At 34.8% G+C, this 22,537-nt stretch overlaps 1 pseudogene across 1 annotated transcript in view; it reads left to right on the top strand.

Moving 5' to 3' along the window:
- The window catches only part of LOC307057946 (cadherin-related family member 3-like), a 178,530-nt pseudogene that overhangs the window by 108,165 nt on the left and 47,828 nt on the right, over positions 1 to 22,537 (top strand). The gene's annotated exons all lie outside the window — the stretch shown is intronic.

Consider the following 22,537-nt stretch of genomic DNA (forward strand, 5'->3'; position numbering starts at 1 on the left):
AACACAATTCTGTACACTACTTTTATTGGCAGAACTAAACAAAAGGAAAAATTCTCCTTTATAGATACTGCCAAATTTTCTTTATCTTATGAATTTATTTTTGCCCTTTCTTGATGCTTGAGAGCAGTAAAAATTCCAGCAGGGGACTCTATGAAGCAGGCAATGACTTCTAATAAAATGATTTAAAACCACAAACACTGTTCAGAGCCTATGCATACCCCTACATACTGGACACTTTCATATGTGTTCTTGGTGAGCTAAAATCCTTAGTGGAGCCCATGACTCAGTGTTACAATCCCCATTATAGGATCATTATGTCTGGAAAGCACAATAAACCAGACCAAAAATCTTTGTGGAGAAAAATTTAATGAAGTGACTTGAGTGGTTTCAGCCACGACTCAGAGATGTCATAAGCTAATGAACCTGCTGTCTTTCTGCAAGCTTTCAATAATACAACTGCACTTTAAGTTACATTATAAGTTTCAGTAGATGTCTTTTGCATTTGCACTTCTATAACTGATTGTTTCCATTTTCATTTTGTTTGTGAGCTCCTATATTCAGATAGCTATAGAACAAAAGATCTTTGTTCTTCAGCTTTAAAAGCATTCACATTTCTTTCTCTTATGGAGCTAGAAGGATTTATTTAGGAATGAATACCTGATTTCTTGGGACTAGGAAAAAGGCTATACATTTCCCACCATGAGACGGTGTGGTAAACTTTTGCCTAAGACGTTGACATTGAATTCAAATACCGTTCCTCTAAAGATACTTCCAACCAAACTTTGGGTGGAAGGTATAAAAAATGTTTTATTCAGAAAACTAAACTGAGGCCAAAATTCCCTGTATGGTATAATTATTTTTTATACTACAGTTTGTTCCAAGAAAGATTGAAGCTCATATAAAAAAATAAACACAATATAACAATGCTGAAGTTAAAATTAGATGAATAAATCTAAATTTCATCTGTAAAAGCAAACAAGAAAAATTTGCATCTTTTATAAAATGAAGGATGAATATTATTATGTACTGAATGTTTTTATTCTACCAAATTCATATGTTATAGCCCTAATCCCCCGTGTGATAGTATTTGGAAATGAGGCCTTTTGGAGGTAAATAAGATTAGATGAGGTCATGAGGATGAGGCCCTGGTCTGATGAGATTAATTTCCTTATTAGAAGACATACCAGAAAGCTTATTTTCTCCCCCTGCCATGTAAGGACATGGTAAGGAGGTGACCATCTGCAAGCCAGGAAGAGTTCTCACCAGAAAATAAAACCTGCTTGTCTTTGATCTTAGACTTTCTAGCCTCTAGAACTTAGAGAAAATAAATTTCTACTCTTTATAAGCAACCCAGTCTATAGTATTTTGTTATGACAGCCCAAGCAGACTAAGACAAACATAATTTGTTTCAACAAACATAAAGATGTTAAAACTATAATATTAAAAGATATATTCCTAGTAAATAATATATATTTGATATTCCTAGAAATAATAGCTAGATCAATGGAACATTCTAGGAAATCTAGGATCCAAGATATAAGATAGTAGGTTAATGATAAATTCTTAAATGAATTTATAACAGAATTTCAAATATTAATATCTTTAGTCAATAAGATCATTATAAGAAAAATACTATCTCAATAGGAATTACAAGTTTATATAAGAAAAAATTAGCAACTTTACTAGTAAACAGAGGAATGAAAATAAAAAAAAAGACATTTATTTTTGTGTATTAAATTAGCTAAAAAAAAGAAAAAGTAGATGATAGTTTGTATTGGCAATGACATAAGGAATGGACAACTCATTTCTCTGGGAATTTAAATTAAACTGGCACAATTTTTCTGAAGGGTTTTTTGGCAATGCATATAAATTCACATTTTATGTGTGAAGAGGTTGATATTCACAGAGGTTAATTAACCAGCCTAGCATGGTTATCAAAAGCACAGTCAGTACTTAATTCTTTAATCACGAAACTCTTCCAGTATTTTTTTCAAAAGCATCAATACAAAGACTATTTATATTCCCAATTCCTGTAACGGAAAATTTTCTCAAATCATAGCAAATATGTCATTTTCTAAACTGTATTTTTATTTGAAAATATGCCATGGATATATTTCCATGTCATTAAGTATTCTTCTTGCCATCATATCTATGTCATTTGTAAATTTCAATAGCAATAATTATAGTACAGAGAGCTTATCTTTGTTTTTAAACCAGTAACAAAAGGACAAGCAAAAACACTCCCAGTGCAACACTCAAAAATTTTGTATACAATCTCCTGTTATATCCTCCAAGATAAAATAGTTTCAAAATATATGTCAAAATGTTTTAGTGAGATGAATTTTATAGATGTTATCAGCTATTGCCAAATTCAAATTTGTTATTGTCAATTGACTAGTTGATCTGCAGTTCCTTTTTCTGGAATAATCATCTTTTTGGGTCATATGTTTCTAAGAGAACTCTTAAGTTATGATAATAAACTGCATTATGATGATAAACTGGTTTGTTGGAAAATGCCATATTCCATAGCAGCAAAAGAAGAAAAGACATGCTTTCACTTTGACAAAATCGGGCACCAAACTTTCAAACCATTTAAAAAGAAGTGAAGAAACGCATTTCATTTTCACTCTTTGGAAAATTATTATCTGTTTTACAAAAAGATAAGTCCTAAGCACCATGCCTCCCAAGGAAATTAGAAAATCTCTCTTGGCTACAGTCATTACCTAATGGCATCTATTCATCTACTGATGTCCATGCACTATAATGTGCTCCCAGGCTTCTGTATTTTGTTCTTAATTTAATGTGTCCCTTACCTATATTCTGCATCTATTACTATTCTACATGTCCTTCAAATTCCAATATATTATTTCTATATGAAGCCTTACTTTTTAAATAAAATGAAAGTATTTTGTGAAATGATATGACAGGGCCTATACTCATACTTGGACTAATTTCTCTGCTCTCTAAAAGCTTGCAGCCTGGAGCAGTTATTCTTATACAGGGTGAATATGGCTCACTAAGGTACCAGCATGAAAGATGTTCCTTCCAGGATTGTGAGATTTACAGATTTGTTCAGAATGTAAATTATAGAAAATACAAATTAATCCATAAAAGAACAAATTGATGCTGCTTCCTGCTGCTGCTCAGTCCAGGAGTTCCCAAATCAGCAGGATTCCAATTTACACAATTTACAATTTATTTCCATTTTCACCTATAAGATAAAGTGAATACCCCAGAGAATCTCCTGATACAAAACACCTTGAAATGTGTGATAAAATTTAACAAATAAGTCTTTAAAGTAGAAGACTGACCTCCAAAGTAATTAAGGGAAATTTCTGGGGGCAAAAAACTAAAGAGGCTAATAATCAAAGCTGCCAATTGTCTTGGGAACATCTTTTATTCTCTATAAAGAAAATGCTTGCATTTTCATAGCTACTTGGACAGGAAATAAAATTTGGGGACAAGGAAGTCAGGGAGTTGGAATCCCTTATAACAATGGGGCCTTTATAATGATAAAAAATGAAAGGACACTTTAATATACTGCCCCATGCAGTGGACAAGAAGGCTTGCCCATCTAGGCCTGGGCTCTGAACTAAGGGAAAATACATGTCTCCTGAAATTCAAAGCAAATTTATTGTGTTTGAATTATACACACTGCAAGATATTGAAAAACTCAAGACTAGAACGTTAGAAAAAAAGTGGTCCTGGATGTTTTGTTTCAAGGAGTTCCTGGCAGAAATGGAATCAAAACTTCTCAGGAGAGGCCTAACCTCCACCCGAACTGCAACAAATTCTTATAGCTAAAACCTGGCTGAATATGAGCTCAGAATCTAAAATCTAAAACTCTTAGAAAAAAAGTTAACAACATGCAGAGTACTAATTTCACCAGTGCACAGTATTTCATGCCCCATTCACTAGCTGTAAACTGGAATGACTAGGGCCTGGGTGAGAGGTACAGCTATTGTGAGGTGACTCCAGGACCAGGACTGGTTTGCTTCCTTGTGTTGTGGAGTCTATTTCTGACTCAGGTACAGATGATGATATGACAATGCTATGGTTTTGTTTTATATTAGTTAGCTGCTAATTGTTATGTCAGCTACTAATTATTAACATACTGTAAAATATTTACTTCATATTAAATCTGCATAACAAATCTAGGTAATATTGGCAAACTTGGGGATGTCTTTTGTGGAAGGAACATACGTGGAAAATAACTATACTGGTTTTTTGTTTTGTTTTGTTTTTACTATATTATTAATAGATCGTTTATACAATGAAAATAGAATTCAGTAACTATAATGTTTACATGGCACCTGGTCTCAAATCACCAAGGCGTTATGAACATTTTAACAAAGTAGACAGTAGTGAAAATTAGGTGTGGTCCTGATGTTTAGAAGGGCACTATTTTATTACAATGAAAGAAGCTGGAGGTCATTTAGTAATGTGCTGATTGAGAAGTTATTACAAGAATCCAACCAATTTGCAGTTTTATGTGACAAGGAGCCTCATGTAGTACCTAAAAAACTTCAAAAACATATTAGTAGACTAATATTAGAACATTGAAGAATGGTGCTGAGACTAGATGCACCAAAGAAGTTTCAACAGGTCTTCTTATCAAATGGTAATTTATAAGCCAGAACGTCATATCTGAAACAAGTTTTTGAAAAGATAGAAAAACTTGTCCTTGTAGGTGGATATGACCTGCCTGAGTGGCTTCAGTATGCTGTTAGTGCTGTGCTTTATGTCAATTAGAAAGTAAGCATAGAAGGAACCCTGTCCAGTAACAAGGAATATAACTAAAAGGAAATGTGCTTTTATCTAGTCAGAATCAAAATTTTTGCAACAGTAACACTCAAGGTAAGTAAATCAGTATTCACAAATAACACTCCTGGTTGGATCTGAAGAGCAACAAACCAGGAATTTCTTTACTGATGTAAAAAAAAGTAGTGAAAACAATTTCCTAGCACGATCATACATTGTCTACTACACCATCGTGTACTCACTGACAAGAATTTGCATACAAATACTGAAGGCTGTTTTGTCTCCTGCAAAGAGCATGATAAATTTCCTCAGAGGATAGATTCTAAATCATCACTGTCTCTTCTTTGTGATTCTTTTGAAGAAATTATTACCAAACACATTCCCTTTATTTCCAAACCAGAGTACAGTGGCTCTCCCATGGCCAGATGCTTACTTCATTTCTAGAACATGTAAACATATAAACCATTTTCTTTACCTCTAAAATATTAATAGTCAATCATTTATAGATTAATCTTTGTTCTTTCTTGAACAAGGTTGTAAGAGTAGCCAAACTCTTAGAACTCATTCCGGTTCCAAAGGAACTAGAGGGAAATCCCTGGAGGTCCAGAGGTTAGGACTCACTGCCAGGGTCCTGGTTCCATCCCTGGTCAGGGAATTAAGATCCCACAAGCCGTGCGGCACAGCCAAAAAATAAATAAAATAAAGGAACTATAATGCAAGAGCATGGTAATGGCCACACTTAATTTATCTGGTTTTATAATAAACTGCCTATTGGGTAGGCAAATTTTACTAACTTTGCTTTCTAACAGAAAGGTGTTAGAAAACACAGAAATAACCATTTAAAATGACAAGGCATTACCCAGAGTTGATTGCCTCTCCATGGCTATTTTTCTCTTGGAGAGCTTTTGATGCCAAAGAAATAGATATTGGATCTATATATTTTTTTAACCTAAATGCCTATTAACCACAAGAGCCAGCAACTATATCCATATGGATTTAGAGATGACAGCATGGCCAAATATCTTTCATGCCATTGCACGCTGTTTAAGCTGTGTTTGTGACCTTGGGCATGTTATTGAATCTCTTGGGCAGGTTACTAAAACCTCGTTTCCTCATCAAAATGACAATAAATATTGCCTACCCCAGAAGGCAGAGATGAGATTTTAAAAAGTGAGTACTTGCAAAGCACTGACTGGCTCATAGTAAGCACCATATGAGTGTTTGGTAAATGAATAAAGAAGAAGTATTTCCACAACTGGGGGAGAAAATGGATGGAAATTGTTGTTCTATTGAGTCTACATACTTGATTAAGATTGGATTTTCATCATTTAATCATTAAAACAAAGGCCAGAAACTATTTAAATATGATGGATAGGCACTTCAAATGTTTTTATTTTTTGCAGATTATAGAATAATGCTACAGCATGAAATTCACTAAGCTTGCATATTTTTAAAAAGCATAATGCTTCTTGCATTGTTTATGTTATTATGAAACTGAAACTGTAAATCAATTTCTTTCATGTACTAAATATGGCATAGTTTAAAGAACTTTAAAATATAGCATAAAGAACTAACTTAATACAGATTTTATTTATAACATGGATGAGATCACACTTTGAGAAAAAAATTTTAAATAATGCAAGCCGAAGGAAACAAAAGAAAAAAAGCACTGTATTAGAGTTCTCCAGAGAAATATATATCTCTATATCTACCTATCTAGCCAGCTAGCTAGCTATCCACCCATTTCCTAAATAAAGAGATTTATTATAAGGAATTGGCTCACATGATTATGGAGGCTGCAAGTCCCATGGTCTGTTGCCTGCAAGCTGGAGACTGAGGAAAGCTGGTGGTGTAGTTCCAGTCTGAGTCTGAAGGACTGAGAACATGGAGCACCAATGGTGTAAGTCCCAGTGTGAGGGAAGGAGAAGAAAAATGTCCCAGCTCATCAGTCAGGCAAAGACAGCAATTTCTCCTTCCTCTACCTTTTTGTTCTACTCAGGAGCTGTATGCATTGGAAGATGCCCACCCACATTGGGCAAGGAAATCTGCTTTACTCAGTCCCACAATTTAAATGATAATCTCATCCAGGAACACGCTCTCAGACACACCCAGAAATAATGTTTAACCAAATATCTGGGCATCCCATGACCTAGTCAAGTTGACACTTAAATTAACCATCTCACACACACAGTTCTAGTAGATCTCTGAATTGAAAATTAATTGCTCTTTTCTCAGTGTTCCAAAGTCTTTTATATCTATATTTGGTCAATAAAATCTTTCTGGCTTACATTATAGAGATCTTTTTTTTTAATTAATTAATTTATTTATTTATTTTGCTTTATAACAAATTTAATCAGTTATACATATACATATGTTCCCATATCCCCTCCCTTTTGCATCTCCCTCCCACCCTCCCTATCCCACCCCTCCAGGCGGTCACAAAGCACCGAGCTGATCTCCCTGTGCTATGCGGCTGCTTCCCACTAGCTATCTACCTTACGTTTGGTAGTGTATATATGTCCATGCCGCTCTTTCACTTTGTCACAGCTTACCCTTCCCCCTCCCCATATCCTCAAGTCCATTCTCTAGTAGGTCTGTGTCTTTATTCCTGTCTTACCCCTATGTTCTTCATGACATTTTTTTTTCTTAAATTCCATATATATGTGTCAGCATACAGTATTTGTCTTTCTCTTTCTGACTTACTTCACTCTGTATGACAGACTCTAGGTCCATCCACCTCATTACAAATAGCTCAATTTCGTTTCTTTTTATGGCTGAGTAATATTCCATTGTATATATGTGCCACATCTTCTTTACCCATTCATCCGATGATGGACACTTAGGTTGTTTCCATCTCCGGGCTATTGTAAATAGGGCTGCTATGAACATTTTGGTACATGTCTCTTTTTGAATTATGGTTTTCTCAGGGTATATGCCCAGTAGTGGGATTGCTGGGTCATATGGTAGTTCTATTTGTAGTTTTTTAAGGAACCTCCATACTGTTCTCCATAGTGGCTGTACCAATTCACATTCCCACCAGCAGTGCAAGAGTGTTCCCTTTTTTCCACACCCTCTACAGCATTTATTGTTTCTAGATTTTTTGATGATGGCCATTCTGACTGGTGTGAGATGATATCTCATTGTACTTTTGATTTGCATTTCTCTAATGAGTAAAGATGTTGAGCATCCTTTCATGTGTTTGTTGGCAGTCTGTATATCTTCTGTGGAGAAATGTCTATTTAGGTCTTCTGCCCATTTTTGGATTGGGCTGTTTGTTTTTTTTGTTATTGAGCTGCATGGGCTGCTTATAAATTTTGGAGATTACTCCTTTGTCAGTTGCTTCATTTGCAAATATTTTCTCCCATTCTGAGGGTTGTCTTTTGGTCTTGTTTATGGTTTCCTTTGCTGTGCAAAAGCTTTTAAGTTTCATTAGGTCCCATGTGTTTATTTTTGTCTTTATTTCCATTTCTCTAGGAGGTGGGTCAAAAAGGATCTTGCTGTGATTTATGTCATAGAGTGTTCTGCGTATGTTTTCCTCTAAGAGTTTGATAGTGTCTGGCCTTACATTTAGGTCTTTAATCCATTTTGAGCTTATTTTTGTGTATGGTGCTACGGAGTGATCTAATCTCATACTTTTACATGTCCCTGTCCAGTTTTCCCAGCACCACTTATTGAAGAGACTGTCCTTTCTCCACTGTACATTCCTGCCTCCTTTATCAAAGATAAGGTGACCATATGTCCGTGGGTTTATCTCTGGGCTTTCTATCCTGTTCCATTGATCTATCTTTCTGTTTTTGTGCCAGTACCATACTGTCTTGATTACTGTAGCTTTGTAGTATAGTCTGAAGTCAGGGAGCCTGATTCCTCCAGCTCCATTTTTCGTTCTCAAGATTGCTTTGGCTATTCGGGGTCTTTTGTGTTTCCATACAAATTGTGAAATTTTTTGCTCTAGGTCTGTGAAAAATGCCAGTGGTAGTTTGATAGGGATTGCACTGAATCTGTAGATTGCTTTGGGTAGTAGAGTCATTTTCACAATGTTGGTTCTTCCAATCCAAGAACATGGTACATCTCTCCATCTATTTGTATCATCTTTAATTTCTTTCATCAGTGTCTTATAATTTTCTGCATACAGGTCTTTTGTCTCCTTAGGTAGGTTTATTCCTAGATATTTTATTCTTTTTGTTGCAATGGTAAATGGGAGTGTTTTCTTGATTTCACTTTCAGATTTTTCATCATTAGTATATAGGAATGCCAGAGATTTCTGTGCATTAATTTTGTATCCTGCAACTTTACCAAATTCATTGATTAGCTCTAGTAGTTTTCTGGTAGCATCTTTAGGATTTTCTATGTATAGTATCATGTCATCTGCAAACAGTGACAGCTTTACTTCTTCTTTTCCAATTTGGATTCCTTTTATTTCCTTTTCTTCTCTGATTGGTGTGGCTAAAACTTCCAAAACTATGTTGAATAAGAGTGGGCAACCTTGTCTTGTTCCTGATCTTAGTGGAAATGGTTTCAGTTTTTCACCATTGAGGACGATGCTGGCCGTGGGTTTGTCATATATGGCCTTTATTATGTTGAGGAAAGTTCCCTCTATGCCTACTTTCTGCAGGGTTTTTATCATAAATGGGTGTTGAATTTTGTCCAAAGCTTTCTCTGCATCTATTGAGATTATCATATGGCTTTTCTCCTTAAATTTGTTAATATGGTGTATCACATTGATTGATTTGCATATATTGAAGAATCCTTGCATTCCTGGAATAAACCCCACTTGATCATGGTGTATGATCCTTTTAATGTGCTGTTGGATTCTGTTTGCTAGTATTTTGTTGAGGATTTTTGCATCTATGTTCATCAGTGATATTGGCCTGTAGTTTTCTTTCTTGGTGACATCCTTGCCTGGTTTTGGTATCAAGGTGATGGTGGCCTCGTAGAATGAGTTTGGGAGTGTTCCTCCCTCTGCTATATTTTGGAAGAGTTTGAGAAGGATGGGTGTTAGCTCTTCTCTAAATGCTTGATAGAATTCGCCTGTGAAGCCATCTGGTCCTGGGCTTTTGTTTGTTGGAAGCTTTTTTATCACAGTTTCAATTTCAGTGCTTGTGATTTGTCTGTTCATATTTTCTATTTCTTCCTGATTCAGTCTTGGCAGGTTGTGCATTTCTAAGAATTTGTCCATTTCTTCCAGGTTGTCCATTTTATTGGCATAGAGTTGCTTATAGTAATCTCTCATGATCTTTTGTATTTCTGCAGTGTCAGTTGTTACTTCTCCTTTTTCATTTCTAATTCTATTGATTTGAGTCTTCTCCCTTTTTTTCTTGATGAGTCTGGCTAATGGTTTATCAATTTTGTTTATCTTCTCAAAGAACCAGCTTTTAGTTTTATTGATCTTTGCTATCGTTTCCTTCATTTCTTTTTCATTTATTTCTGGTCTGATCTTTATGATTTCTTTCCTTCTGCTAACTTTGGGATGTTTTTGTTCTTCTTTCTCTAATTGCTTTAGGTGCAAGGTTAGGTTGTTTATTCGAGATGTTTCCTGTTTCTTAAGGCGGGATTGTATTGGTATAAACTTCCCTCTTAGAACTGCTTTTCCTGCATCCCATAGGTTTTGGGTGATCGTGTCTCCATTGTCATTTGTTTCTAGGTATTTTTTAATTTCCTCTTTGATTTCTTCAGTGATCACTTCGTTATTAAGTAGTGTATTGTTTAGCCTCCATGTGTTTGTATTTTTTACAGCTCTTTTCCTGTAATTGATATCTAGTCTCATAGCATTGTGGTCGGAAAAGATACTTGATACAATTTCAATTTTCTTAAATTTACCAAGGCTTGATTTGTGACCCAAGATGTGATCTATCCTGGAGAATGTTCCATGAGCACTTGAGAAAAATGTGTATTCTGTTGTTTTTGGATGGAATGTCCTATAAATATCAATTAAGTCCATCTTGTTTAATGTATCATTTAAAGCTTGTGTTTCCTTTTTTATTTTCATTTTGGATGATCTGTCCATTGGTGAAAGTGGGGTGTTAAAGTCCCCTACTATGATTGTGTTACTGTCGATTTCTCCTTTTATGGCTGTTAGTATTTGCCTTATGTATTGAGGTGCTCCTATGTTTGGTGCATAAATATTTACAATTGTTACATCTTCTTCTTGGATCGATCCCTTGATCATTATGTAGTGTCCTTCTTTGTCTCTTCTAGTAGTCTTTATTTTAAAGTCTATTTTGTCTGATATGAGAATTGCTACTCCAGCTTTCTTTTGGTTTCCATTTGCATGGAATATCTTTTTCCATCCCCTTACTTTCAGTCTGTATGTGTCTCTAGGTCTGAAGTGGGTCTCTTGTAGACAGCATATATATGGGTCTTGTTTTTGTATCCTTTCAGCCACTCTGTGTCTTTTGGTGGGAGCATTTAGTCCATTTACATTTAAGGTAATTATCGATATGTATGTTCCTATTCCCATTTTCTTAATTGTTTTGGGTTCGTTATTGTAGGTCTTTTCCTTCTGTTGTGTTTCTTGCCTAGAGAAGTTCCTTTAGCATTTGTTGTAAAGCTGGTTTGGTGGTGCTGAACTCTCTCAGCTTTTGCTTGTCTGTAAAGGTTTTAATTTCTCCATCAAATCTGAATGAGATCCTTGCTGGGTAGAGTAGTCTTGGTTGCAGGTTTTTCTCCTTCATCACTTTAATTATGTCCTGCCACTCCCTTCTGGCTTGTAGAGTTTCTGCTGAGAGATCAGCTGTTATCCTGATGGGGATTCCCTTGTGTGTTACTTGTTGTTTTTGCCTCGCTGCTTTTAATATGATTTCTTTGTGTTTAATTTTTGACAGTTTGATTAATATGTGTCTTGGCATATTTCTCCTTGGATTTATTCTGTATGGGACTCTCTGTGCCTCCTGGACTTGATTAACTATTTCCTTTCCCATATTAGGGAAGTTTTCAACTATAATCTCTTCATATATTTTCTCAGTCCCTTTCTTTTTCTCTTCTTCTTCTGGAACCCCTATAATTCGAATGTTGGTGTGTTTAATGTTGTCCCAGATGTCTCTGAGACTGTCCTCTGTTCTTTTCATTCTTTTTTCTTTATTTTGCTCTGCAGCAGTTATTTCCACTATTTTATCTTCCACCTCACTTATCCGTTCTTCTGCCTCAGTTATTCTGCTATTGATCCCATAAAGATCATTTTTTTAAATTCTATTAAGTTGTTAGGTCCTTGGATTCTGAATTCTTTCTTATGCAGCTTTTATTTCTAGGCATTAAGCATAGGATTTCCTTAATTATTTACTGAATATATATATGACTATAAATTCAATTGGAATTCTGAATAGGAAAAAAAAATTACAGCCTTAGTATTTACTGTCATTGAGTTTGAGAATTTGGGGGCTGGAGAAAACCTAAGAAGACCCTGATATCTCTTCTTCTCTCATTTATACAAAAGAGACTTGCCTTATTGAAGTTGAAAAGCAATGTGATTATCAGTGGTTCCCTAAATGTGTAGATTTGAAGTTGATAATGGCAGACACATTGCTTTGTGTTCACCAGATCCTGTTTTATTTTCCGGGTACAGAGGAAGACTACATTTTCTGGCTACTTTTCAGTGAGACTACAGCCATGTAACTAGAATGTGGGCTGAAGCCCTTTCCCAAGTCTGGCCGTGGAAACTCCAGCACAGTTGTCCACTTTCCCTTTGCTACGTGATTTTCAAAGGCCATCTTTTAAGATGAAAACATTACAAGATGGAAGTCACTGCTTGAAAGAGAGCCTCCAGGAAGACCCACCTAACATGTTTGATTGTAACATAGGTAAGAATTAACCTTGTTCATTGTTAAGTAAATCAGATTTCATGTTTTAACTGTTACTGCAACGTAATTTAGCCTATTGTGCCTTATGCAGAATTTTTCTGGATGACTGCTGGATTTTCCCAAATAGTTGGAATTCTCACAAATTTCTTTCCATCTCTATGTCCCTATGACTTTGAGAGTAACCAACAACCTTTTTATAACATCAAGACAAGCTTTCTTGCATGTGCTTATGGTTTTATTTAGGTTATAAGAGTACATAAACATTTACATAAGGAACTTTTCCTTGAAAAAATTATCAATATAAAATTTTACCAGCTAATTTTCTGTAAAAGTATATGCTTAACTAATTGTTTCTGAATTTTTCCAGTGTTAGTGAATGATAAAATACAAAGAAACTCAGAAGTTTCTGGATAAAATTTAATAATTATTTATTTCAGCAATAATTATTTCAGCTTCAACAGTAATTTAAAAATATTCTTTGAAAATAACAAAAATTGAGGTGAAATATTTGTGCAATTATTATCTATGTTGGTATTTTTATTCCAATATTAAGTAATTTATGTGATCAACTTCTTGAGATAAACATTGTCTCTAATTTTTCCTCATCCTTTATATATTTTTACTGGAATACAATTGTCCTGGGGGTAATGACTCAATGTTATGCAAGATTTTATATATATATATATATACACACATATGTACATATAACAGGAAACTATGGTATATGGGAAAACACAATTTTTTGAGAGAGAGAGAATTTGACAATTACTTTAAACAAAAGACATAAAGATGAACATAAAATGACATTTCCCGTCTTGCCAATTTAAAATTCTTCTCTAATTATTACATGGGTAAGTGGGGGAGAAATAAATCACAGGACTTATTTCTTATAATATATTGTTTATGAGAAATGCAGTTTTTATTTAATTTAAATTTTAGCAAAATTGATAACAAGTAAGCATATATGACACATTTTTAAATGAAAACATGTATATTTATTGCCTTAAGAATTTTTATATTATTATTATTATTTTAGATACATTAACTTGAAAATGGCTTTAATTATTTAAAATTACATTGCAATCTTGGGGATGAGATTTATATTCTATATCAACCATTTCCTAATAATCTGTAAACATATCTGAAAATATAAGAAATATTCAATACGTGTATCCTATTAGATTTAAATACTGAATTTAATTGTTCACTGCTATTAGTTTTCTAGGACTGCCACAACCAAGTACCACAGACTAGGTGGTTTAAAGCAACAGAAGTATATTCTCTCACAATTTGGAGGCTAGAAGTTTGAAATCATGGTGTCCCCAGAGCCATGTTCTCCTGAATGCTCTAGGGGAAAAACTGTTCCATGCCTTTCTCTTAGCTTCTGCTGTCATTAACAATCCTTGCCCTTTCTTAGCTTGTAAGTCCATTTCTACAATGTATACCTTCATCCTAGTATACTATGTGTCTCTTCTCTGCGTTTCTTCTCCCCTTCTTATAATGATACCACACTGTATTATGTACCCACTCTACTCCAATATGACTTCATCTTAAGTTGATTATATCTGAAAAAGTCTATTTCCATAAATACATCAGATTCACAGATATCAGGGGAAAGGATTTGATCTTATCTTTTGGGAGCTGCACAATTCAATCCATAACAATCGCATATATCATCTAGGTCAATTCTATTTTGGAAAGGAAGTTTAAAATAGTAGATAGAACATGGCATTAGATACACCTGGTAGTAATCACCATTTTGCCTTTATAGACTATATACCTGAAGAGACTCTGTGGGTCTCACTTTCTTCACAAGGAACATGTGCTAACAAAAGTACTCACTTAAAAGGTTTTGGGAATGATTATATCCAGAAGAGCATCTGGGACATAGTAAATGCAAAGTAAATTTCAGTGTCTATCTCTGTTTTGCTATTACTACAACTACTTGAGTTTTAAACAAATTTCATGGAATGGTTCCATATAGGGACTGAAATTCTCTCTAACTTATGTAATATAATGTTCATTTACCAAGTTACTATAATAAACATATGTTTTGGTGAAGGCTGTTTGGAAAATTTGGACAGAATGCAGTAACATTGATCAATTTAGAACTACGCAAAATGTAAAATAGATAGATGGATAGATAGATCGAGGTACATATAAGAAAATACAGAGCCAATAACATCAAAAAATTTTTTATCCTTTGCTCAAATTCTTGGGGTAGTTAATAGGTTAATATGCATTTTGAATCTCTGAGGGGGTTGGAAGTAATATTATATAGTAGTTCCCAAACTCATTTTCTATAGACCAAATTTTTATGGCATATCTATGTTCCTTAGACATGCATTGGGAAATAATGTACACAGATAATAGATAATTGAGATTCAAATAAAAGCAAGAAATTTAAGTACAATAATTGTGGCTTAAGTAATACAGATATTAGTGAACAATCTAACCTCTTAGACATTAACTTTTAATGCTAATACATTTAAAAAATTTATCTATTACAGTATTCAGTATGGCATTAGAGATTAGTTGTAGGAATTTTGCTGCTGAAATTATTTGCACTAAAACCTATGAACAAAATGCTTTGGTTGGAAGATTCTATATTGTCAAGATGTCAGTTCTTCCCAACTTTATCTATAGATTCAATGTAATCCCAATAAAAATCCAAGCAAGTTATTTTATGAATATCAACAAAGTGATCCTAAAGTTTATATGCAGAGGTAAAAGGCTTAGAATAGCCAACACAATACTGAAGGAGAAGAACAATGTTTGAGGACTGACTCCACCGGACTTCAAGCCTTCTAATAAAGTTATAGTAAACAAGACAGTGGTGATAGTGGTGAAAGAAGAGACAAATAGATCATAGAAGAAAACAGAGAGCTCGGGAATAGACCTACATAAACAGATGAATTGGTCTTTGATAAAGGATAGAAGGCAATACAATGGAGCAAAGATAGTCTTGCAACAAATGGTACTGGAGCAACTGGACATCTACACGCAAAGAAATGAATCTAGATACAGACCTTACACCTTTAATGAAAAGTAACTTAAAATGGATCTAAATATAAAACCTTAAACTCCAGAACTCCCAGTACATAATAAAGGAGAAAAGCTAGGTGACCTTGGGTATGGTAATGACTTTTTAGATATATCACAAGAGACATGATATATAGATAAGCTGGACTTAATTAAAATTAGAAATTTCTGAGCTTCCCTGGTGGCGCAGTGGTTGAGAATCTGCCTGCCAATTCAGGAGACACGGGTTCGAGCCCTGGTCTGGGAAGATCCCACATCCCGTGGAGCAACTAGGCCCGTATGCCACAACTACTGAGCCTGCGCGTCTGGAGCTTGTGCTCCGCAACAAGAGAGGCCACGACAGTGAGAGGCCCATGCACCGCGATGAAGAGTGGCCCCCGCTCGCCGCAACTAGAGAAAGCCCAGGCACAGAAACGAAGACCCAACACAGCCAAAAATAAATAAATAAATTAATTAATTAATTAATTTAAAAAAAGGAAAATTCTGTTCTGCAAAAGATGAAGGTAAGAGAATGAAAAGACAAGTTACACACTGGGAGAGAATATTTGAAAAAGACATATCTGATAAAGAACTGTTATCAATATGTCCAAAAAACTCTTAAAACTCAACAATAAGAAAATAACCTGATTAAAAAATGGGCCAAAGACTGGAACAAACACCTCACCAAAGAAGATATACAGATTGCAAGTAAGCATATGAAAACATGTTCAACATCATACGTCATTAGGGAATTGCAAATTAAAACAACGAGATACTGCTACACACCTACTAGAATGGCCAAAATCCAAAACTCTGACCACAGCAAATACTGGCAAGCATGTGGAGCAATGGGAACTCTCATTCGTTGCTGGTAGGAATGGAAAATGTACAACCACTTTGGAACACAGTTTGGTGGATTCTTAACAAAGCTTAAACATACTCTTACAATACAATTTAACAATCATACTCCTTGGTGTTTACATAAAGGAGCTGAAAACATATCTCCACACAAAAACTTGCAAATGGATGTTTATAGCAGCTTTATTCATAATTGTCAAAACCTGAAGCAACCAAGATATGCCTCAACAGGTGAATGGATAAAAAAGCTGTGGTATATCCAAATGATGGAATATTATTCAGCACTAAAAAGAAATGAGCGATCAAGCCAAAAGACATGGAAAAAACTTAAATGCATATTACTGAGTGACAGAAACCAATCTGAAAAGGCTACATACCATATAATTCCAACTACATGACATTCTGGAAAAGGCAAAACCATGGATACAGGAAAATTATCAGTGGTTACTAAGGTTTATGGGGGAAGGAGAGATGAATAGACAGAGTACAGAGGATTTTTAGGGCAGGAAAAGTATTCTGTATGATATTACAATGAGGAATACTTATTATACGTTTGTCCATACCCATAAGATGTACAGCACTAAGAGCGAACCCTGATGTAAACTATGGACTTAGGGGATAATGATGTGTCCTCATATGTGCCTGGACTGTGACAAATGTACAACTGTGATGCACGATGTCGACAGTGAGGGAGTTTTGCGTGTGCGGGTAAAGGGGTTATATGGGAACTCTCTGTACTCTATTTTGCCATAAACCTAAACTTCTCTAAACCATAAAGTTTATTAATTTAAAACAAAAAAGGTGCTCACAGATCAAAGGGTGACTAACTTCCAAATAATAGTTGTAGTAACAATTGTTTTATCTTTTAAAATTATTGGTTTTTTTCCTCAAATAAGGGGAAAAAAACAAACACATGATGACTGTTGTGAGGATTCATGGCCTACAATGGAAAAATTAACCTAGGCTCTTTGTAAATCCTTATGAAAGAGGTCAAAGTTGGACACAGCATTTATGTAGTTTGTAAGAATTTATTTATTTGGGGTTTTTTTTGTTTAACATTCATAAGCTCACTGATATGTTAGAGAGAAAGATCATACTTGCTCACAAGAGCCCATTGTTAGTGGCTCTTCCCTACTTTGCCTTCGGTAACGTCTTGCAGTAATACCAGTTACAGTGGGAGTATTTTCAAAGTATTCACACCATGGAATTGGGCAAATTCTATGAATCAGTTTTTGTCCTTTGGGGGGAAAGTAGAGTTGGTTGTTAACTTGCAGGACACGTAAGTTCTCTGAGGCCTCAGATTGACCAGACCTTCTTTCTTGTCATTCCATTCCCAGTGTGTGGCACAGGCCCTGCCTCATTATTGGGGTTCAAAAAATATAGGTTGAATTGATGAAGCTATTTTGAAAATGATTTGCAATGATGTTATGATTGAAGCCAACTGAGAGAATTTAGTCACCAAAGGTGGAAGTTTAGTGAGAAATGAGGTTGAAATGAATTTGGTAAGGCATCTCTCTCTCAGATAGTAAGACAAAAAAGAATGCATTTTAAAGTGAGAATCAAAATAGGATACAATATATTCATTGTATTGGAAGGCAGAGATATAAAAGGAAATCAAAAGTTTTACATGTTGAAGAGAGTGAGCCAAAGTCTTTATTTTTAGAAGAGTTCTGGGGCAAAAATCCAAAAGGTAGGAAATGGATTAGTAAATTGGGGTGCAGAAATAGAGGCAGGAAAGAGCACTCTTCGCTTTGGGGAACCTGTTCTCTTCAGACTTTGGTCTACTCCTACAGGTAGGTGCCTTGTTCCTTGCACAAAGTGCCAGCTTCTCTGGGCTATATGTGCCTAATCTGTGAAACAAGAATGATGAACTAGAAGGTCATTTCCAGCTGGAAAGTTAAATGATTTGTGGCTCTTCGAAAAAATTAAAGGAGAGAGAGAAAAAAGATGATACTTGAGAGAGTAACAATGATTGTTTCCTTACGTATAAGAAAGCGGTCTAACCACGCTGGTAGACAGAAAGGAAAAGATCCAAGGTAGACAGTGGATAGACTGCTTACTTAAATGGGGAAGCTATTTATAGACTGGAATGGGAAAAGGAATACAAGTAGGGGTATTAGTACTGCAAAAGAATTTTTAAAAAATCATTACCAGGAAATAATATTTCATTTATGAAATATTCAATATTAAATATTTCAATATTTCATTATCATTTTCAGGAAATAACAGTTAACATTTGTTAAGGATAATACAGGTGCTTTTCTAAATGCTTTGTATGTAATATATATTTTAATTCTCACAAAAATCAAAAAGATAGGCAGTTTTTATTCCTATTTTACAAGGAACTTAAAGGTTCCTTACCCAGGAACCTGCCATGGATACAGGATTTAACCCAAAATTCTGAGTCCAGATTGTGTAGGCTGGTAGGCAGAAACCTATAAATAGAGACCTGTTTGGTAACTTATCTAAGTCTTTTACTACTCTGTCCTCTGTTTCCTTATTCAGCAAACAGGCGCAATGTTTTCTTTCCCATCTAAATTCTAGGGCTATTTTGAAGTTTATTTGAGAAATTGTACTTTATGAAAGGCAAATTATGACAGATATGTAGCATATCTTTAATAAAAAAAGGACATGAGAATGCTTAGAGGATAAAACTTAAGCAGTCTAATCTTGAATGCCCTTGATTACTTCATTAATGTAGACAGGGTCATATACTAAAAAGGGAGAGACATAGTATTGGAGGCTTAAGGGGCATAAAAAAGATTTGGACGAGTTAATACTGGATAATCCCCAGTAGTTCTACTATTTTACTCTAGTTTGATAATGGGAAATTTGCCAGACCATAACAAAGGAAATTCCAGATTATGATTTAGCAGATACTCTTATGTTGGCTTCAGTGCCATTTTGCTTTCTATTTAGTCTGTCAACATTCATACCATCTTCTATTAGTGTGTCAGACATACAATTGCACTCACTATGGAAACTGAGATTTCTCATGAGATTTTGAACATTAGGATGACAACAGTGTTGGATACATACACCCACACAGAGTTTTTCTTTCTGAGTTTGCTTTTGTTTCCTTGGCTGAAATAAGAAAATGCAGAAATAAAGCCTGAGGGGTTTGGGGGGTTATTTTTGTTATTTGTTTGAACCTGAATACGAGTTTGCTTCTATTTTCAATGCTATTGTTGTTTAGTTCAAACTACTTTTCTTTTTACAATGCAGCAAACCTTAACAGCATAATGAAAGTATGAGTGGGAAACATTACTATTACGTTTTTTTGTTATTTTGGCTCAAAGAATCTGTGTGAAAAAAAAAAGGCAAAGGGAAAATTATGTCTATGCCCACCCACAACTGGAAACCCTCCCAAGTTTTTAAAGTAATTAAAGGCCATTCTCTGGCTGGAGGCTGTGTGTGTATAAACCCCAGAGATAACATAAAAATTGCCTTCCGGGCATCCTCTGAGACAGAGGATGTTCAATCAGATTCCAAGAACTCAAGAACATGTGTTTTACAAGAGAGAAAGCCAAAATACAAACTTGCCTGTAAGAACTACAAATACCATATGGAAAATTGGTCCCATAAACTAAGAAGAAAAACAAAATAAAGAATGACTTTTAAATCCCACTCTGCCAGTTAAGGGATATAGTCTTGCCTCTTATCTTAATTAAAAAAATATATATGATTGAGTTAAAGGGGAATATTTGACTAGTAATTCAGTTACCATTTCTTTTTCTCTTAGTAAACCTGGTACAGACTGATATATGGTCTTGTTATTTGCAAAAATAAACCAGTTTTTGAGAGGGAGAGATATGATTACTTTCATTGGTTTCCTGCATTATGAGGTATTTGGGGTTAGTGTTTATGTTTCCTTTCAAGGAAAGCTGTAGAATGATAGAAATTTATCTTAAGTTGTAAGCAGTCTCCCAATACATGGGGAGAATAGAAGTCATAGTCTCTGTATTTAGGAATTTATTTATTTACTTTATTTGCTTATAATTAGTAAGTCAGAGTAGAGTTCAGTGGTGAGATTATAAGCTATAATTAGCATAAACTCCATCCTTATATAAAATAATATTTTTGACATGATTTTTACTATGAATTCCAAATGAAACAGGAAATGATGCAAGAATAGTGGTATTTTATCAAATCTTATACTTTTCATAAGGCCTTATGCTTTGCTTGTGGTTTATAATGTTTAAAATTTTACTTCAGTCAATTTAGGAATACTTTTATGGTCCCTTTCAGATAATTAATTATCATTTCCTGGAGGATTAGTTCTATTTGTGTTTTGCTATTTTTCATCATGCACTTATCTTTTGCAGGGATTTTTTTCTTAATGAAAAGTCCACTGACTGCCTTATAAAATTTTCCCTCTAGAACAGATTTGCCTTTATTTCTGCTCTGCACTCTCTGAATATCATGTGTTCTGGATCAAATTTTATATTAATCTTATCAAAGATTTCCCACAGTATGCAACAGGGTAAATTTGAACTCCATACCAGAACAAACACAGGGTTGTGGTTTTTATTTATTCCAGGGAATTAACTTCAAACTTCTTACTGTTTATGTCTTGCGTAAATCTGATGATCCTCCAGGGTCTGGGCAAAATGAGTTTGCACCCTTATTTGTCCTGCCTTTCAGTTTCCGTTCCATTAGTGGTATTTATGGACTTCCCTTTATTTCTAAATTCAATTCAGTAAGCTCAAATTCAGCATTTTAGGCAATTTGTAGTAGAAGATGTTCCTGTCATTTTCCTGGAAATCTGAAAGGACCGTTTCATTTATTTTATAAAATTGACATCAGGCACACGAACTTGGACACTTTTTTTGTAATCCTTGGTTCATAACTCTTATCATTGTTCTTCCACGGCCTGCTTTTACTTGTCATTTAAAATAATATAATTAGTATGTTCAAGACTATCACTAAATAATACTCCGGATCTTGATGATAAGTTAGAACAGTGGGCAAACAACAGCATAGCGATTAAAAATGAATGATTCACAGTAACACCCAGCCATATGCATGTATCTAAACAATAAGCTATTAAGTGTTAATAAGTTCCAAAAGTTTACAACACCATTATGCTCACTTTCAAAAGTTATGAAAACAAAACAAAGCAAGATATTATCAAGTATTAATTTCAGGATGAAGATTGTCTTTGGCGATGGTATCTTGAAGCAGGTGTAAGAATAGGATGGTGGGAGTAGGGAACACTGCATGGTTAGATGTAGATTTTTTTTCAACTCAAAATAATATTATATAAAATTCAGATATTACCACACTGTGTTCCGCCCTGACTGTGACAGTATTTATTTGTATTCTCAAGCAGTTCAAGAATGTTTACCATTTGTGGGATTGCAAACAAAAGTGGCTACTTCAAAGTAGGGAGGTATTCAGGTCCTTTTTACAGCCTCATTATGACAGAAATAACTGGCAATGATGATATCAATTCATAGCTCCATTATTTCATTTGAAGCAGATTCGCTGGGTTGGGCAAACATTTCAGGGTTCTAAAGAAAGGTAAACTGACAATTTTTGAACAAAGGCGTCTCATAGAAATTCGGTAAGCACAGCATCTGTGGCAATAATGTGAAATTAAACTTTTTGAGAAAGGTGAAGAAAATACTATTTTATAGAGAAAAGACAAATAACAGAAAAAAAACTGTTATTCCCACCTTTTTTTTCCAGAGAGAGGAAAAAATAATCAAATGTTAGGTGAATGTCCAGGAAATTTATGATTGTTAAGTGGACAAAGAGTGCCCTGGAACTGATTGCAAATTAAGCTACTCTAACTTTCATAATATTCTCCCTGACTTCTCCCTGGCCTGGGAGTTTTGAAGAATAGACTAATTATTAGGTACTTTTTCAGAAATAGCAGGTTAACTTCCAGTCAAGGTGGTATAGTGCCCTTTCTCCCTACTCCTCCCTGCTAAGCACAACTATAAACCCTGGAAGTAACATGAGGCACAATCAAAGGAGAGTTCTCAAAGGTTGTAAGAAGAAGATGAACTTGTTTGGAACCCCAGGATTTTAGGAACTACACAGTGCCCACCCAACAGAAGAAGGTGACCCAGATCCCTCATTCCCTGACCTTCAACCTA

This window comes from Hyperoodon ampullatus (assembly GCF_949752795.1).
Source record: "Hyperoodon ampullatus genome assembly, chromosome: 9".
Lineage (NCBI taxonomy): Eukaryota > Metazoa > Chordata > Mammalia > Artiodactyla > Ziphiidae > Hyperoodon > Hyperoodon ampullatus.